At 43.5% G+C, this 17741-nt stretch overlaps 1 protein-coding gene across 17 annotated transcripts in view; it reads left to right on the top strand.

The window, feature by feature from the left end:
* Positions 1-17741, top strand: part of CD36 (CD36 molecule (CD36 blood group)) — a 73001-nt gene that overhangs the window by 9171 nt on the left and 46089 nt on the right. For 4 of the 17 annotated variants that reach the window (XM_088652050.1, XM_088652049.1, XM_088652041.1 and 1 more), the window contains exon 1: positions 15184-15347. The exons of 4 other annotated variants lie outside the window; for them this stretch is intronic. The gene's annotated coding sequence lies outside the window, so the exon portion shown is untranslated. Of the gene's footprint in view, positions 1-7760; positions 7810-7864; positions 8005-9061; positions 9099-12347; positions 12594-15183; positions 15348-17741 lie in introns of those variants that run through there. 9 more of the 17 variants (XM_088652048.1, XM_088652039.1, XM_088652046.1 and 6 more) reach the window with 6 other exon arrangements.

The raw sequence follows: 17741 nt of genomic DNA, 5'->3' as shown, positions 1-17741 counted from the left end.
TCCACTTGGCTAAGACGGTTTGATGTTTTGAAAAAATAATTAGGAATAACACCACCACCACCACCAACAACAACAACAAATTTATTTATACCCCGCTCATCTGGCTGAGTTTCCCCAGTGATAAATTGTGTGCATCTTCTTTCTGCGCATTACACTGAAGAAGCTTTTTCCAGCCCAGTTTATTAAGTAAACATTAATAAGTCCTCTGTTTCATTAGCTGCTGCTTACTAGAGCTTTGGCATTTGGTGGTTATCTTTTGTTTTTTGGTTTAGCTGTTTAATGAAAGACTAAATAGTTGATGGGCTGTATTCTCCCCCTGATAGAATCTCTCGCCTTCTCTCTCTCTCTCTTTTAAAATACTTTTTATTCATTTTTCAAAAATTATATACACACAACAACAAAAGTAGAAACAGCAAAAATCTCTTGCCTTCTCACTTCGTCTGATGTAGTATTATTTCATGAGATCAAATTTTGCTATACCAAAAATGTTGGGCGTGGGGAAGTGTTCCTCAGTGTTACTGTCCCACTTAGCACGTCTTCTAGTTCTGGCAGCATTGGCTTTCTGCTTCTACACTTTCCTCTCCATCCAGTTTTCATTTTGCAAATTTCTGAACTTATGACCATGCCAGAGGACATGAAAGGAGTAAGAAAATGCTTCTGGCTTTTCCCACTTGCTCATGTGTCAAAATGGAAATAAGATCCCGCTCACTTTTTCCATCTTGTTTTCTTCAGAAATTATCCATGCACATCATACGTGTTTGTATAATGGTGAGTGTGCTCTTCTCCATATTTGAGGGCTGTTTTACAGCCTAAGTTTGTTTCCTTAAGGGTGCCTGTAAAATATGGGTGGTAAAACGATGTTGCAAGCACACAAAACCTCTTCTGTAGGTGCATGGGCAGGAAACGGGGAGTTTCTGACAAGCATAGACTTGTTGGCTATCCAAGGTTTTGCTGTGTCCATGTAATGTATGAAACCATCCAAAAGCTGGGAAATCTTGCAGTGCGGGCAGCATATATTGTACCCAAATCACTTCAGCCAATTGTGTGGTGGCTGGATTGCAAGGAAAATTAGCATATTTAGATTGGCATTACTTGAACCCATAAAACAGGCAGTTAACCTAGTCACCTGCGGTGGTAAGAATTTCCTCCAGGTGACCAGGAAGAGAAGAGAGTTGGAGGTCTCCCTTCTTATCTTGAGGATGGTGCAAGTGCATGAAACTTTGTAGATTTAACTATGCATTCATTACCAGTAACTTTGCTTGGATACCTGGATCTATTGCTCCATGATTTCTTAAAGATGAATGATGTTAATAGGCCTTATCGCCCCAGCACTTACTTATCTGAATGTTTTTCTTATAAGTCTTCAGGCGCCTGATAAAGAATGCGGTTTGATTTCCTGCAGACCTCATTGAATCTGTTCCTTTTTCTTCTGGGCTTTTAATAACAAGCAATAATGACTCTGTGTAACTTTCTGTCACATGCTTGGAATTTGATGATTAAGAAGAGCCAAGTCAACATGCCTCAATGACCTCTTGAGAAATCTTGGCATGTCTTCCGATTGTCTTTCATTGCCACTTCAAGAAATAGCCACAGAATTTCTGCTTCCCCAACGAGCTCCAAACTCTAACAAAGTGAAAGGGGTCTTGCAGTGTGGGCATACTGTCAACCAGGGGACCACTGAATGGGTTTCTCCTTATGATCTCTTTAGGTTACTACAAATTGTTTTAGCTGTGGAAGCATTTTCAGGGAAGCAAAATGTATGACCATTCATGAGGGATAAGGCTAGTCACATTGCCTATGTCCTCCCTCCCCTGTCAGAGGTCCTGTGTCTATGAATACCCGTTGCTGTGCTCCACAAGTAGGAAGAGGAGCTTCCGGTTGGCCTCTGCTGGCCTCTGTTAGAACAGGATGCTGGACTAGATGGGCCTCTGCTCTTAGAAAGCATTTTCGAAGCATTTTTTCTTTCTTTCTTTGCCTGTTTCATGCAGCTGCTTTTCTGTGCTCAAAGCAATTTACAATTTAAAGCAGGCTTCCTCAACCTTGGCCCTCCAGCTGTTTTGAGACTACGATTCCCATCACCCCTGACCACTGGTCCTGCTAGCTAGGGATCATGGGAGTTGTAGGCCAAAAACATCTGGAGGGCTGAGGTTGAGGAAGCCTGATTTAAAGCAACATAACTTTATATCAGGCATGTCAAACCTGCGGCCCTCCAAATGTTTTGGCCTACAACTCCCATGATCCCTAGCTAGCAGGACCAGTGGTTGGGGAAGATGGGAATTGTAGTCCAAGACATCTGGAGGGCCGCAGGTTTGACATGCCTGCTTTATATGGTCTAATGCAGTGTTTCCCAACCTTGTGCCTCCAGATGTTTTGAGACTACAATTCCCATCATCCCTAGCTAGCAAGACCAGTGGTCAGGAATGATGGGAATTGTAGTCCGAAAACAGCTGGAGGCACAAGGTTGGGAAACACTGGTCTAATGGACAGAAAACAGAATGAAATCTGGATGGGGAGAAAAGCTGCTTCAGGTACCAATTCTTGCCATGCAATGGCACGTGGCACCACTTCAGTGGAGGAGGAGGCTCCAGCCAAAGTTCAAAGGCTGTTCAATACTCCCAATAAAAACACGTGTGTTGAATAGCTGTGGTTGATAACATGTCTGTAATTATGTTAACTTGCTGAAGACATAGTAGGAATGGGCAAGTCTGCTAGTTTGCTTTCTTACCTTTCCGGTCTCAAACACTGTTTTTTCACATTTCCACATTACTTTGTTTGTTTGTTTTTAAAGTTCTCTGGAAGATTCACCAGCATTTTAGAACAGTTTTCCTCCTATAAACATTTGGGTATGCAACTTTGCCCTAATCTTCGTATTTTTTTGCAAAACATGATGTCTTTGTGTGTGCGTGTCTGGAGAACTGCCTTGGAGAAGGGCAAATTTAGAGGGATTCAGTTGTTTGCCTATTGTTTTGGAATGTGCACATTGGGTAGGTTTGCCTTTAAATAAAACCTGAATTGAATTTATCCACCACCCCTGGTAGCCACTCAAGTGTGTCAAAGCAGTGTCTGTAGGAAATACAGGTTCTCCAGACTACTAAGGGAATGTGGTCTGAACGTTGCCTAAAATGGCATTTCTGCTGGTGGGAACTTTGTGGGAATGGCTTTGTTTGTTTTCACTTTGGGCTATTCTGTGGCAACTTGGATTCAACAGAAATAGGTTGCATGTAGAAACGTGTCTTGTATATTCAGAACGTTTTCCCATAGAACTGATTTTTTTATTATTATTAAAAAATGCTGGCTCTATTAGCACTTGATATGGGAGGGCTAGAAGGACCCTCAAGCCTACCCTGGCTGCTCTTGCCTGAGGATGGGAAAATAGGTCAGTTTCTCATTTTTCCAGTCTTCAGTTTTCCACATTGCTGCATCAGATTGCAAATTTCTTTTTTTTAAAAGTCTTCATGAAATTTCATTATTTCAGCGTGAGTTTCCCCTAATATTTGTATGCCTACTGCATACAATTTGTTGCAAAGCTATGCTCCCCAATTTTGTGCAGTGTTGCATGTATGTTTTCACTAATATGTAAATGGCTTTGCACACTGTACCTCGGCATGCACATTTTTTTATGCGTTGTTTGGCTGAAGAGCTGCATTGCAAAATTCAGAGCTGTGTGAATTTTAAATGGCTTCCTTTCGGTTTGCATTTTGTTTTGAAAAAGTGCAAATTAGGTAGGTGCCTTTAAATTTTTGTTGATTTATATTTATTTATTAAATTTGTATAGCGCCCTTCACCCATAAATCTCAGGGTGGTTCACAGCATAAAAAATACAAGATAAAAGCACACGATGAAGTGATCAAATTTCTGTACTGATGACCATTATTTTGTTTTCATTTTATCAAAGCACAGGTAGCTAGCACTTTTGGGGGGCTAAGGGCTGCAACATCATAAGTTGTTGGCATTTGTCTGTCTTGAGATGAATGGAGTGATAGCAGCACTCCTTGGGGTGCAAGGCTGGGCAGTGTGCATGGAGGTCCTGGGCTGCCCAGACAATGACCCACCCCCCTCGGCCTCGCTGTTGTGGTCCAAAGGAAAGCAGAGCAAGAGTTCTTGGAGAAGGAGCGCAGTCCTGGCCAGATCGCCGGAACCCTGTGCTCACTTGGTGCCCTTCCAGCGCCCTCCAGCGCCCGTTGCCATGGTTCTCCGCGCCACTAGCCTTTATGGCTAGGACGGGCCTGCTCCTGAAGATGTCCCTTCTCAGGTGGATGAGCCCCATCTGCCCCTCACTTTCTTCTACCGCACATTCAGAAACCACCTTCTTGACGGTTGGACCCACTTTTGGTCTCATCCGCTCAATCCACCAGAGCCTGTATTTGCATGCAGGGGGAAGTCACCCCGGGTTTTAGACCCATTCAGCTACCCTCACCTGGTTTAGCTGGCCAGTAGAAGCCATTTCCTGAGGTGTGGCCACTGTTGCCTGGTGACAGCTTCTCAGAAACACAGGTGAGAGCTGAATCCAGGGTGGGGGGGGTGTCACCTGCCAGAGGTACCACTCTTTCCCTAACACCCCAGAGAATAGAAACAGGCATGACAAGATCTGCTGTTCTCAAAGCTGCCTTCCAAAAGATCTTATCAGCTATTCAACAGTATTTTAAGCCATTTTACTGTTCATTGTTTTGTTTTGTAAGAGAGAATGCAAAATGCAAAACATTTTTGTGATCACCATGAGGGATCTCCAGAAATATTAATCTTTTTCAGAATAAAACTATTTTTAAATGACAAGCTTGGGGGAGCCTTGATGGCCTTTGCCCATTTTTAGGGGGTCAGATTACAGCCCACAGGTTAGTCACCCCTATACCACTGAATAAAGTTCATTCCATTTTAAGCAAGGAAGTTGCTTTCAGCAGAAATGCTTTTAAAGTAACTAATAAATCCAGGAAGTTTTTAATGACAAATGTTAAAATAGCATAAAAACAAAGCAGAGGTAAATTGTAAAAGCATACCAATTGTATAAAATCATGATACACAAAGTTTTAAAAGGTGATAAGGTTAGGCCAGCTTTCTTGGGGTAAGGTGCTCTAGAGGTGTGACTGCAAGGAGACCCCTTTCTTGGTTGCCAGCTACCTGATTTCAGAAATCAGGGCACCCTGCAGAGGTGCCCATGCAAAGAGCCATTAGAAGAGGATTGTCATTTATAGACATGTTAATGTGAATGTAAAAAAGAAGCTGTAAAAGCAAATCCTGTCCGGTTCATTCTCAGAAACAGAACATGAGGTTCATGTGCAAATAGGGTGACCCCTTCCTGTTTCTGGAAACTAGTGCTGGCCTTTATATGCTCCTATTATCCTGTTTGAAATGAATTCATTGTCCTGTTTGCTTCATATCTCAAAGGGAAGGTGATAACAGGTCTTCTCACAGTTTTCTGACAGTTCATTGCTTCCCTGATGCTTGCGGAGAGAGTCAACTTCCTTTAAATAGAAAAAAAAAAGAGGTGGTGATTAGAACAATGTAAAAACAGAGGACACAGCAGAGATACCACGGGGCTAGGAAATAGTTCCTCCCCCTGAACTACAGAAGTGGACTTGAATAACTTGAATAAACTTGAATAAAATATTTTTTTGGGGGGGGGGGCAACATAATCACAAGACATGACGCATGCACGCCATTTGAATGGCAGTGCCCCTCAACTTGGGGCTGCCCCCTCAAATATTTTATTAGTGAAGGGATCACAGCCCCTAGGAGTCGGCTCCTATGGAAGTGGATATTTTTTTAGTAGTTGTTATTTCCTGGTCGATATCCCTCAAACCCCATAGCCCTAGAGCAGGCATCTCCAAACTGCGGCCCTCCAGATGTTTTGGCCTACAACTCCCATGATCCCTAGCTAACAGGACCAGTGGTTGGGGAAGATGGGAATTGTAGTCCAAAACACCTGGAGGGCCGAAGTTTGGGGGTGCCTGCCCTAGAGTCTGTGGAGTCTCCATTATGCACCCATCTGGACCTTGTGAAGCATCAACATTTAATGACCTGCCAGATATGATCACAACATGAGATACAGTTTGCGAGCCCTGGCAGGTCATAAAGCACATGACTGGTGGGCTGCCTTCAGATTGGTGAGTCACACAACTTGTGTGTCCATACTGGGTAATCACTAGGGATGGGGAAATGTGTCAATTTTGATGTCTCCCGGTTTCTCATCCCCCCCCCCCCGCAGTTTAAGTTCCATTCTCCAGATTTAGGCATGTTTGTAGGGGAAAAGGTGCCAGGCTGTTAAATGCAGCAGAGCATAGTGTTAATGTTTAAAAATGACAATATTGCCAAGCAGTCGCATTAACTTTGCAACACTGACTTTCAGACATTGTGTATGCAGCCATTATAGAAATATATGGTGTTTATTTGGTATCCTGGGTTTATCTGTTCTTTGTCTAATGATAGGAAACAGGGTGCTGAGCTGCCTTTTGTCTGACCAAGCAGAGCTCTTGTGTTCTCATGATCTGAGTAATTGTTTGTTATGGCTTTAGACATGATGGCCTGACAAGCCCCGGAGCTGGCTGCGCCACTGCAAATCTAAGTTCTTTGGGTTCCCAAGAGGTCTCTTGAGCTAGGGTGGTGTTGTTTTTTAACCTACCCCAGCTGTTTCCAGTTTGGCACCCTTCTTTGCAGAAGCACAATTGGTGTGTTCAAAATTGGAAACTGAGAATTTCAGGAGGGCAACTGTGCAGTTCTGCTTTTAGGGAGCTGTGATATCATGTATGAAATAAGGTTGAGTGGGGTGATGGTGTATCCTATATAATAAAGTCCCTGTGTCTCTGCGTCCAGTCCCTGTGTCCCTGTGTCCACGCTAATGCGCATGTGCCCCATGGACACAGGGACTGGACGAAGAGGCACACGCGCTCGCTCTCTCCCCCCCTCAACCCTCTGCCTCCTGTTCCCCTGTGGCGGCGGACCAAGATGGCCCGATGCCGCCATCTTGGTCCGCCTCCTCCTCCTGACAACCCTACCTGGCCCGTGGGAGGAGTGGCGGGGCCGCTGCCTTCCCTCCCTCTCTGCACTCGGCCACGGGACATGACGGGAGAGAGTTTTGTTTAATTGCATTCCCGGCGCGCCCCGCGACCGAGCGCAGAAAGGGAGGGAAGGCCGCGACCCCGTCGCACCTCTAGCGCCCATTTTCTTAACGGGCTGAATGACACTAGTCATACATAAATCCCTAACTAGAGAGAAGAGCTATATGTCCCTTTTCCTTTTCCTTTTTTTTAAAAAGAGGAAACTCCCTCTAGAGCCACAAGGGATCTTGTGACTGTGCTTTCTTCAAAAGCCTCTCTTGGTGTCACAGCCTGAGCCAGCTTTGTTTTGCTGGCATGCTTGCTTGCTTCTCCCCACTCCGATGCTGTTGCAAAAGTGTGGCTGTAACCACTGCTTCCTGAGAGGGTGTGTCTGTTTGGGAACAGGGATGTAATTACAGGGAGCGGTTGCTTGTCACACCGCAAGCAGGCTACAAGACCTTAAGGTCTGGAGCAGTCAGTTCATTATGCTTTCAACTCATTTCCCCACCCCCACCCCATATAACTTCAAAAAGTGAAGTTGAATGATGACACCCCCCTTTCCCAAACAGTCCCATCTTCAGCTGCATTTTAACTGAATGCTTAAAAAAGGACAGATTGTGTGCCAGTCAGGCTGAGAGAGGATCGTACAATGTCTCTACCGAGACATTTCTCTGTGTTGCTGTGCCTTCCTTCCACTTCCTCTTATGATGCATCCTTTGCTCCCACCAGATCTTATCACTCCAGGCAGAAATCTCTTCCTTTGGCAGCTGTTCAGCAGGTAGGTGAGTGGCTGGCAAGTGAGTGGCTTCAGCCTGCTCATCTTGTCTGAGCAGGTGTGTCTCCTCTTTCCTTGTTGTGGACCAGAGTCTCTAGGCAAAACTGAATCGGCCTCCTTGAAGGAAGCAGCAGCTCCACAGTTCTCCAGTGTGAAGTTAGTGGAGAAAAGGAAGAGGACTTAGAGACCATCTTGCTGGTGGGTTCTTAAGAGGACACTATAGGGAGGGGAAGGGAGAGCTGTTTACCTGAGACAGTGGGAAAGAATGGCTGATGAAGCAAAAAAGTGTACGATGCGTCACTTTGAGAGATGTCAAAGTGAGCCAGTGTAAAGGGATGCGCTAGGTGGACTAAAGGACTTTAAAGGGGTCCCATGGCTTGGGACCCAGTTGCCTAAAGGATCGCCTCGTCCCACGTACATCTGTGTGGTCCTTGAGATCTTTTCCAGAGGTGCCTCTCTGGATGCTCTCACCAAAGGACCTGTGGCTGGTGGCAATTAGAGAAGAGGGTCTTTGCCGTGGTAGCACAGGGCTGTGCAATGCACTTCCCAAACTAGCACATATGGTGAAGACCTTTTCCAGGCTTCTAATTTTTTCAATCTTAAAACATTTTATCGTAATATTTGAGGATCTTTTGGGTATTCTTGGAATTATTAAGATGTATGATATTTTGGTGTTCCTGGTTTTATTTGCTGAATATAGTTTTCTGCTCTCTTTTTTCCAGTGGTTTCAGATCCTGCATTGGCACTAGAAGCTGCCTAGAGAACCTTTGGGTGACATATAAACATTGGTTCTATCCAGTGAAGTTATCCTGTTTGTGCAAGGCATTACACCATGGAATGTCCCTTCCCTCAACTATCTGGAACAGATCTGAGGGTGTATTGGGAGATCATGGGGAAGGGACATTCTGTTGTACAAGTGGCTGTCCTTGCGCAAACAAGGTGACTTGGGTTAGATACAACACACTGTAATGAATGAAAATGGAAATGAGAGAGAAACATCAAAAAGGTTCTCTGGTTAAGTGAACGTCTGGGAAGGACCAGCTGGACCAAAAGAACCTATGCTCACTGCTAATGGACCCAGCATACTGTTTTGACACTTAAAATAGACTTTTCTGCAACTTTGTAATATCTTTGACAATGGAAAATTGCTAATTTTACCATTGTGAGCACTTCTGACCTATTATTGCTTTTGCTGAAATTGTGACTGCTCCTTCTTGTTTTTAAAGTACCCATTTCCTTCCATCCCCATATTTAGATTTTTTTAATGAAGCTTTAGTGGAACTGTTTAAAGGGTAAGTGGCTGCAAATTTTGTTTTGAAGGTGCACAGTCTAGCTTGGCTGTGGGTTTGTAGGAAAAGGTTCTTGAATGATTTCCATGGTTGCTTAACCATTTGCTTACATGTAATACATGCTTTTGCTTGGCGGAAATCTCTTCCTTTGGCAGCTGTCCCACCTGTCAATCTGATGTTGAATGAATTTTACAAGGGCGGTTCAAAATTAAACTATGCATGGTGTGCGGCACTTTGAAGGCCCAGCAATCTATTGATCATTGGGGCTTCAAAGCACTGTGCAGGGCTCTCTGCAAGCCCTGACCATCTCCTGATTTGTCAGGGCTCTCAAAGAGCCCCACAGGGTACTCTACATTGGTCTTTGCAGGTGGTGCAGACCAGCTGATTGATAGTACTTGCAACCCCCCTTTTAATAAGAAATGTCTTTGCATCTTATACCAATCATAACATCTATTGTATGACAGGTGGGTGGAGCTTTCCCAAAACTCTCACCAGCTCAATTGCAGACTAATTAGGTCTAATTAGGCTCACAGGGAAGAATTTCTGCACTTCTATTTTATGACAAATGAACGAAGTGTCTAAAAGTAATAAATGCTGTACCAGCCACCTGCCATATTTAGGCATCTCAGGTGGATAGAGGTCTTTCTTTAATATGCCTGCCTTGTATCTTATCCTTTTGTTTTCCTTGATATTTCTGGAATATGTCCATTTTGAAAAGAAAGACAAATGTTTTCCAGCAGCATTATAGAGCTACAAAATGTGGTAGTACTCATTTTGTCTAGTTGTTTTAAGCTGATTTTAAAAATTTAAATTTACAAAGTTTACAATAAACAACAAGGTGAAACAATAAGTAGGATCTTCTCCCCCTCCCCCACCAAAAAAGAGGCTAAAGACAAGGCAAGAATCATGGAGTAGGAAGGAACTCCAAGGGTCATCTAGTCCAACCCCCTGCAATGCAGGGATCTCAACTACAGCATCCCTGACTAATGGCCACCCAACCTCTGCTTAAAACCTCCAAGGAAGGAGAGTCCACCAGCTCCTGAGGGAGACAATTCCTACTGTCAAACAGCTCCTACTGTCAGAAATATTTTCTGTATGTTTCGTTGGAATCTCTTTTCTTGTAACTTGAAGCCATTGGTTCGAGTACAATCTTCTAGAGCAGGAGAATACAAGCTTGTTCTGTCTTCCATGTGACAGCCCTCAGCTGTCGTATCTCCTCTGTCTCCTCTTGTCCAGGCTGAACATATCAGACTCCTTCAAATTCTTCTTGTAAGGCTTGATTTCCAGACCCTGATCATCTTGGTTGCCCTCCTCTGCACACGTTCCTGCAGAAAGTCCCAAGTTCAACCCCGAGGTGGGGCTGGGAGAGAACCTTGTCTGAAAACCTGGGAAACCACTGCTGGTCAGTATAGACAATGGCATGCTGGATGGGCCCAGTGAACTGGCTCAGGGGTCATCCAGACTTCCTCTTGTACTACGCTTTCCAGGTACAAGTCTGAGATACAGCGGTAAAACACAGGTTTTTCTGGGGAGAGCACTGGGGGGGGGGGGAAAGCCCTCCCTCCACTCAGACATGGAGCTTTAAAGTCTAGACCTGTGCCTAGAATTGCAGCACAAAAGCAAGTCTAGGTGAGTCCTCAGTATGAGACATACTGGAAGTCAAAGCAGTTGCTGGAGAGAAAAGGTATGTTATTGTACCACTCAAAATATGGTCCCATTATGAACTAATTGAAGCTTTGGAACTTTCTTGAAGGGCAGTCTCACAAGGAGTGCATTGCAGTCATCTAATCTGTGTGTTATCAAGGTGTGAGTTAAGGTGGCCTAGTCTTTGCAGTGTAGCTGGCAAATCAGCCACCGCTGAAAAAGGCCTTCAGGGCCATTGCACTTCCACAAGGCATTTCGTGATCCGACAGGAGAAACTTGGTGGTCCCTCAGCCATTTGGGCTAAACCTCAGTTCACCTCAGTTGTTTGGAGCACGAGTGATTCTGGCACATGTTCAGGGACTTCACTGCTCCATCCAGATCCAATGAAAAGGGAAATGGCATTGGAAATAAACAGCTTACTGTTGGCCGGATATTTCAAACTATGTCACCTAGAGGAATCTAATGCGTGGGGGAATATCAGGCCTGGGAACGAAAAGATAGGGATGCAGTTTGGCTCTGAGCCATCCCACAGCCACAGCCACAACCCTTGCTAGTCAGCTTTGCAACTTGTGCTTTTGTATGGCTGTGATGCGTCCTTGAATTCTGATAAGTCTTGCTTCTCTGGATAAAGAGGAGTATGTGTTTAGGCTAGAAAGTAGCCTAAAATTCACATTTGTCTCTCTGTCCATATTTGCTCCTGCCCTTCACTGGCATCTATTCTGGAAGGTGGCCCAGAAGGGGAAGGTGGCCCTCAAGCTGGCCTAGAGGATTCATGGTAGACAAAAATGGTACCCTGAGGAGGACCAAAAGACAACTCCAAGAGGGTGTCAAAATAACTTCCCAGTGCTGCCTTCTGAAACTTACTGCCCCATGAAGAACTAGAGTTGCTACAAAGCAGTGTCCTTCAGCCATATTCCCAAGTGATTTCAAGGGACCCTAGAGTTATCAGACCAGACCGCCTAAATCTTCTTGGGAGGTGCAGGAGAGATCACAGTTCTCTGGATGGAAGTAGCAATTGTACGCTAACACTAAGGAAGATGACTGGGTGGGCGAAAGCCTTGACTGCTGGTAATGGATCACCAGGGCACAGGAGGGATGCCAGCCATGTTAATTTTGTGTAAAGTTCTTTAGCTTCCGAACATTACCAAGCCAACTTTTCAGTGCAGCAACGTTGCTTTCCTGTGTGTCTTGTGCTCTCTGTTTTCCCCCCTCTCTCAAGTGGTAACCCGAGCAGGCTTAGTATACTGAGTGTGGAAATAAGTACAATGCCTTCCCTCTTTGTTTACCTCCCATGTATGTTGGAGAGGATTAGTGAAGTATTAAGGTTAATATCTGTGAAGAGTTTTGTATACCAAAAGTGCCACATAATTGTTGAGTGTGATTAGTGAGGTTTCTTCATCCATTCAAACCTGTTCTCCTGGATTGTCCAATCCAATATATACTTGATACCTTGCCTTTTGGTTAAAGGCTACTGTACTAGAAGGAGAGAACTGGATGCTGTGTGAGTTTGTCTTATTCCACCACCACCCCTGCTGTGGTCGGTGCTTGTTGTGAAAAGTAGGGGAAAGGGTTTACTGTCCTGACTTCTGGCAGTATGTCTTGATCTCTGGAGACCATTAAGCCACTCAGGCATTTAAGTCTTTGCAACTTGCCTTTTTTTGTCCCTACTGAGGCTGATGAAAGATCAACGGACTCTTGGAGAACTGGGCAGTCTTGTGGTGCCCTAGGTTGCTATAGGGTTGCTACAGCAACCTAATTTCTCTGTGAATAAGGGCTCGGCAAGCTTTTCTGCAACTCTACAACTCCTCTTGGCAGGGCTATTGAGAGAGAGAAGTTCATCCATTCTTCATCCAGGTTTGTTGGGATCTTCAGGCAAAGATGGTGCAGGCCCTCAACTAATGGATAAGCTTTGTAGTGGTCTTAGATGCCAAGGGGCTGTGTGGACTGGGAGATAGGTGTCAAAACTCATCTAGAAAGCTAAATTTCTAATGAAAGGAAACTTCACATGTGAGGTCTCTGAAGAGAAAATGTTAACTTGTGCACGTGAACGTTCATATAACTTTATGTGCTCCTCTTGATACTTGGGAGTCGGTGCATTTTTTATGTCAAAATATTGTTTGTATTTGGGCCTGTAGGTAATCATGTACGCATTAATGTTTCTTAAATTACCTTAAGAGGTCAACAAGTCTAGATAGATGCATCCAGATGCTAAGTTTTAGTTTGTTTCTAAACCTGTTTCTAATCCGTTTGAGCTAAATGGCTTCATCTAATTAATTTCTAAATTTAATGGGTGTATGAACAAGTGGCACTCTTTTCTATCTTTGTGAATCTGTGATGCTGCAATTCTACACATGCTTGCTACAGAGCTAGTACCATTTTGAAATCTATGATTGAGCAATGCAAAGTTTTCCCCTTGTTTCTCGTTTTATTCTCTCTCCAGCCTTTCTTTGTTATAACTACATAGTAAATTTAAAACATGTAATTTGAAAGATGCAGCTAGATTACCATATGAAAAAAAGCATTTTCACTCACAGGAAACTAGGAGAGCAGTGTCAATCCCTTGTATTCAATATTATTATTATTTTGTATATGGGAGGGTTACTGCAGGAAAATAGTGACCTGGAGATATTTTAGGCATATTGCAGTGGGACTTTTTAAAATGAAGGAACTATCCAAAGTAAAGTAGAATCTGACTGGAGAGAAATGACTTTTTCCGCCCTTTTTGTATGTATGGGCCTATCCTCTTGTGGACTCTTACGGGTTTTCAACATTGTGCTTTCCAGTTACTGTGGACTACCAGTCTCATAATCTCTGACCTTTGAAGATGCTGGCTGTGGCCAATGGGACTTGGGAGTCCAGCAACTTCTGGTGGGCCTGCACAATGGCTACATCTGCTCAAAGGGTTCTTCCAGTGTCAACACTTCTTATTCTTGCAGGTGTTTCTTTTTCTTTCCGGTGTGTTTCTATCCAATGATGGTTTTCGTTACAGATAAGTGCCCAAGTTAAGACACCTGATGTGCTGATATTGTCACATGCACCCAACTTTTTGTGCCACAACCTGTTCTTTCCAAATAGTTTCCATTTCCTTGGAATCAAGGAGGTTAAGTTGGAGAGAGGTCAGCATCAAGAGACTGCCTTGCATAAGCAGAAGTGCTTTCTCTAAGACAAATTCACTATTGGATATCACCTTTCCTATTTTCTGTCATGGAATCAGAGTATGATATCTTCTGTGATTGTAAAGTTGTGGCTCAAGGATGGGTGGGAGAAGTTGTAAATTTCTATTTCCCATTTTTCCAATCTCAAGTTCAGCTCTCAACATTTCAGTTTGGGCAGGGGGGAAAATTTAAAATTCAACATTCTAGGGCAAATCTCTTCATTTTTGCAAAGCAATTTTGCAAAAAAAAAATTTTTTTTGCCGTTTTCAACAACATATGCTGTTTTGTATACATTTTGCCCTAGTTATGTGCTTTTTTGTAAACATAGCTTGGCTAGAGAACTGTGTTACAAAAGTCAGAAGAGTTTGTGAATACTTTCAGAAAGCACAGAGAACGTAGATTTGACAGCAGGTGTTCAATGCCAATAGTATGTCTGAGTTTGCATACACACGAAAGCTCGTACCTATGACAAACTTAGTTGGTCTCTAAGGTGCTACTGGAAGGAATTTATTTATTTTGAGTTTGAACAGGTGTGCCCACTAGGATGCATTTTGCACAAACTGGATGGCCTTCAAGGCACACAAACTATGTTGCACTGCGAAGCAACTCACGTGCCATTTGACAACCCAGGTGATTTCAAGAAGCTGGTTCTCTCCCTCAACTCCTAGAAACGTTCACCGTTTCTTCCCCCCACCCCGCCCTCTGATTTCTGCCCCCGTCCCATTCCTACCCTGCTTTTTTAAAAAACCATTCTTTTCTGTCAAAAACTTTAAAAAATGGGAGAATCTCCTTTTCTTCAGAACGGAATCCGGTGTTGTCATGTTCACACTTTCTGTGGGGGGCAAAAGCACGTTGACTAGCTAAATTCACTGAGCAGCCGGATGGATATCACAGAGAGACAATAGCTTATTTCCTTTTTGGCTCTTTCACTCTGGAGGAATTGGATTACATTTCTGTGACAAAAGAAGGAGTTGAAATAGCATTGTGATTGCATGCAGGATGCTGTATTGAGCTAGCAAAACAATGGCCTTACACGAATGTTTACAAAGCTCCAGAAAGTGTCCGAAAGGAACATGAAACTGGAACATCTTACTATATTGAAAGGGAAGCAGCATTGGGTGTGACGCTTCTTACGGGGACAACTGGTCTGCTTCAGGAGTTTCCCTTCTCTCACCCTGGCCCTTGCCTTACTTGGATCACCATTTCAGCCCCCTCCTTGCAAAAAGCAACAGTGTCAGTAAAACTTTTTTTTGCTGGTATAAATAGCCATTCAATGGCAATGCACATTCAGAGCATCTTCTGGCAATAAATGGAGAAGTCAAATCAGTCATCTACCCCATGAGTTAATGGATTTTATTTTATTTTATTTTTGTCATTAGAAGGATATGCATTTGTTCTATTGACAAAGCTTCTCTCAAACTCCTTTACAAGGAGGGGTCTCCTCTCTCTCGAGGTAAGGAGTTTCTAATGTGGATGTTTAGAAGTTGTTTAAACATATTCAATATTTGTGGCAACTTCTAGGTTATTTCATATATTGGAAAAATTGTTTCTCTGCATTATTCAGAAGACACCTGGCTATTTAAGCAGCTTCAGTAGGCTTGTTCTGTGTGTTTATCCTTGATTCCTTTATGATTTTAGACAATTGGAGGAACACCGTTAAAGACTCCCCCACCTTCTGTGCCGAGGGAATTCTTCTCTGAGTTTGGATTATTCCCTGAATACTCAAGAAATGCTTGGCAATTTTATTTGAGTACTTGCATATAATATCCTGGGATGTTTGGGTTCAGTATTGGACGTCTTATGAGTACTGGCATTTTGTTACTGGCCATTTGGCAACTGAGAGATCATATTTGTTTGCTAAAGGAAGATATGCCCAGAAGTCTGGAGCACTTTAATTTTGAATCCAAAACTTGAATGGAAGGATTGGAAACTCTTGTGTTGTTGTTCAGAATTTAGAACCTTTCTAAATACTCCATTTGGTGCTGCTGTAATTTTCACATATTAAATGCAACGCCTTAACTTGGGTATTATAAGAAAAAACAAATAAACTCCAGGTGTATACAGATAACATTTTAGCCCTTTGTTGCTTCCTGATGTACTTGGGTTTCTCAGTTGCAAAGGAGGACAGGGTTTGTAGGAACAGAGGAAGCTGCTTCATAAGGAGCCAGACCTTTTTCACGCAACCCCATATTTCATACACTGACTGGCAGCAGTTCTCCTACCTAGGGCTGGAAGAGATGCTAGGTATTTAATCGGTGACCTTCTGCATGCAAAGCATGCATACTGCCACTAAACTATAGCTCTACTCAAAGAATAGATAGGTGTCACTTGTCAAAAGGGGTGGCGCCAGTTGTACTATTTTAGCAGTACAGGAGTCCTCATCTAACCAGACGCTATCAAGGCTTCAATTTCCAAGTGTACCTATTAAATAGAGCCAAGGGACGGAGATGTCCCTGAAATTCTACCAAGGATGTCTGCAGCATGTCACTAATGAGGGGAGAGACGACTGCAGCTTCTTGAGTAAAACTAATGCATAAATATTGTGAAACTTGAGGTTTGCACAAGCCTTCTGCAATATGCCCTCTGGCTCAAATGACTGGCAGAGACCCCATAGTGCTGTGGCAACTAAATGAATATCTGTCCAGATAGAAAATCATGTAGGATTCTCTCGACTTTGTATGTAAATATAAACAGAGACTGTACTGAAAGCTTCCTTTACTTCCTTTCCTTACTTTTCTGTAAGATCTTCTGAAACCTTCCAAGGTTTGCATACTTGTGAGTTTTACCCCAGTGGCTGTCTATTTTTTGAATTGTTTATTAATCTCCTTGTAACAGTAATCTGTATTGTCAGTAGCTCAATCACTAATGGTCTCTAATTGACCCTCAACTGCAGTTATCAATAACCTTGTTATTATCTGAATACATTGAACTATTGTGAAACATTAATCAACATTGTGTAACTTGAAAGATGAGTCTAGACTGGCTGTTTTTTTTACAGTTAAAGTGGTGGATAGAACTTCCAGTAGTTGGCAGACTTTGCTAAATAGCTTGTTGCAAAAACTTGACAGTAGTTCAGAGCAGGCTGCCCTGCATTATGTAGCTGACAAGATGATTATCTGCTAGTACCGATATGTTTTTCAAGAGGTTGTTTACCAATATATTATCATGCAGCCTCAGGAGAGTGTTGGGTAGACAAATATGGAAAAGGTGTTTCCTTCTCCTGAAGTTAGTATGACTTTTTTAAAAAATGAACAGCGGATAGAGCAGGCATCCCCAAATTGCAGCCCTCCAGATGTTTTGGCCTACAACTCCCATGATCCCTAGCTAACAGGACCAGTGGTTAGGGATGATGGGAATTGTAGTCCAAAACATCTGGAGGGCCGAAAGTTTGGGGATGCCTGGGATAGAGACTTCTTTCCCTAATCTAGCAAACTGCTGCTTAAGTATCTCACAGCATGGACCCAAACAAGTAGTTATTATTAATAGGTGTGTACTTATAAGGAGGAAGGGACCCAGGTGGCGCTGTGGGTTAAACCACAGAGTCTAGGGCTTGCTGATCAGAAGGTTGGCGGTTCGAATCCCTGCAACGGGGTGAGCTCCCGTTGCTTGGTCCCAGCTCCTGCCAACCTAGCAGTTCGAAAGCACATCAAAGTGCAAGTAGATAAATAGGGACCGCTCCGGCGGGAAGGTAAACGGCGTTTCCGTGCGCTGCTCTGGTTTGCCAGAAGCAACTTTGTCATGCTGGCCACATGACCCGGAAGCTGTCTGTGAAGAAACGCTGGCTCCCTCGGCCTATAGAGCGAGATGAGCGCCGCAACCCCAGAGTCAGACACGACTGGACCTGATG

The sequence above is a fragment of the Zootoca vivipara genome, chromosome 9, assembly GCF_965207765.1.
Source record: "Zootoca vivipara chromosome 9, rZooViv2.hap1.1, whole genome shotgun sequence".
Lineage (NCBI taxonomy): Eukaryota > Metazoa > Chordata > Lepidosauria > Squamata > Lacertidae > Zootoca > Zootoca vivipara.
The sequence above is the reverse complement of the archived record's forward strand: the minus strand, read 5'-3'. Positions and strand labels throughout refer to the sequence as shown.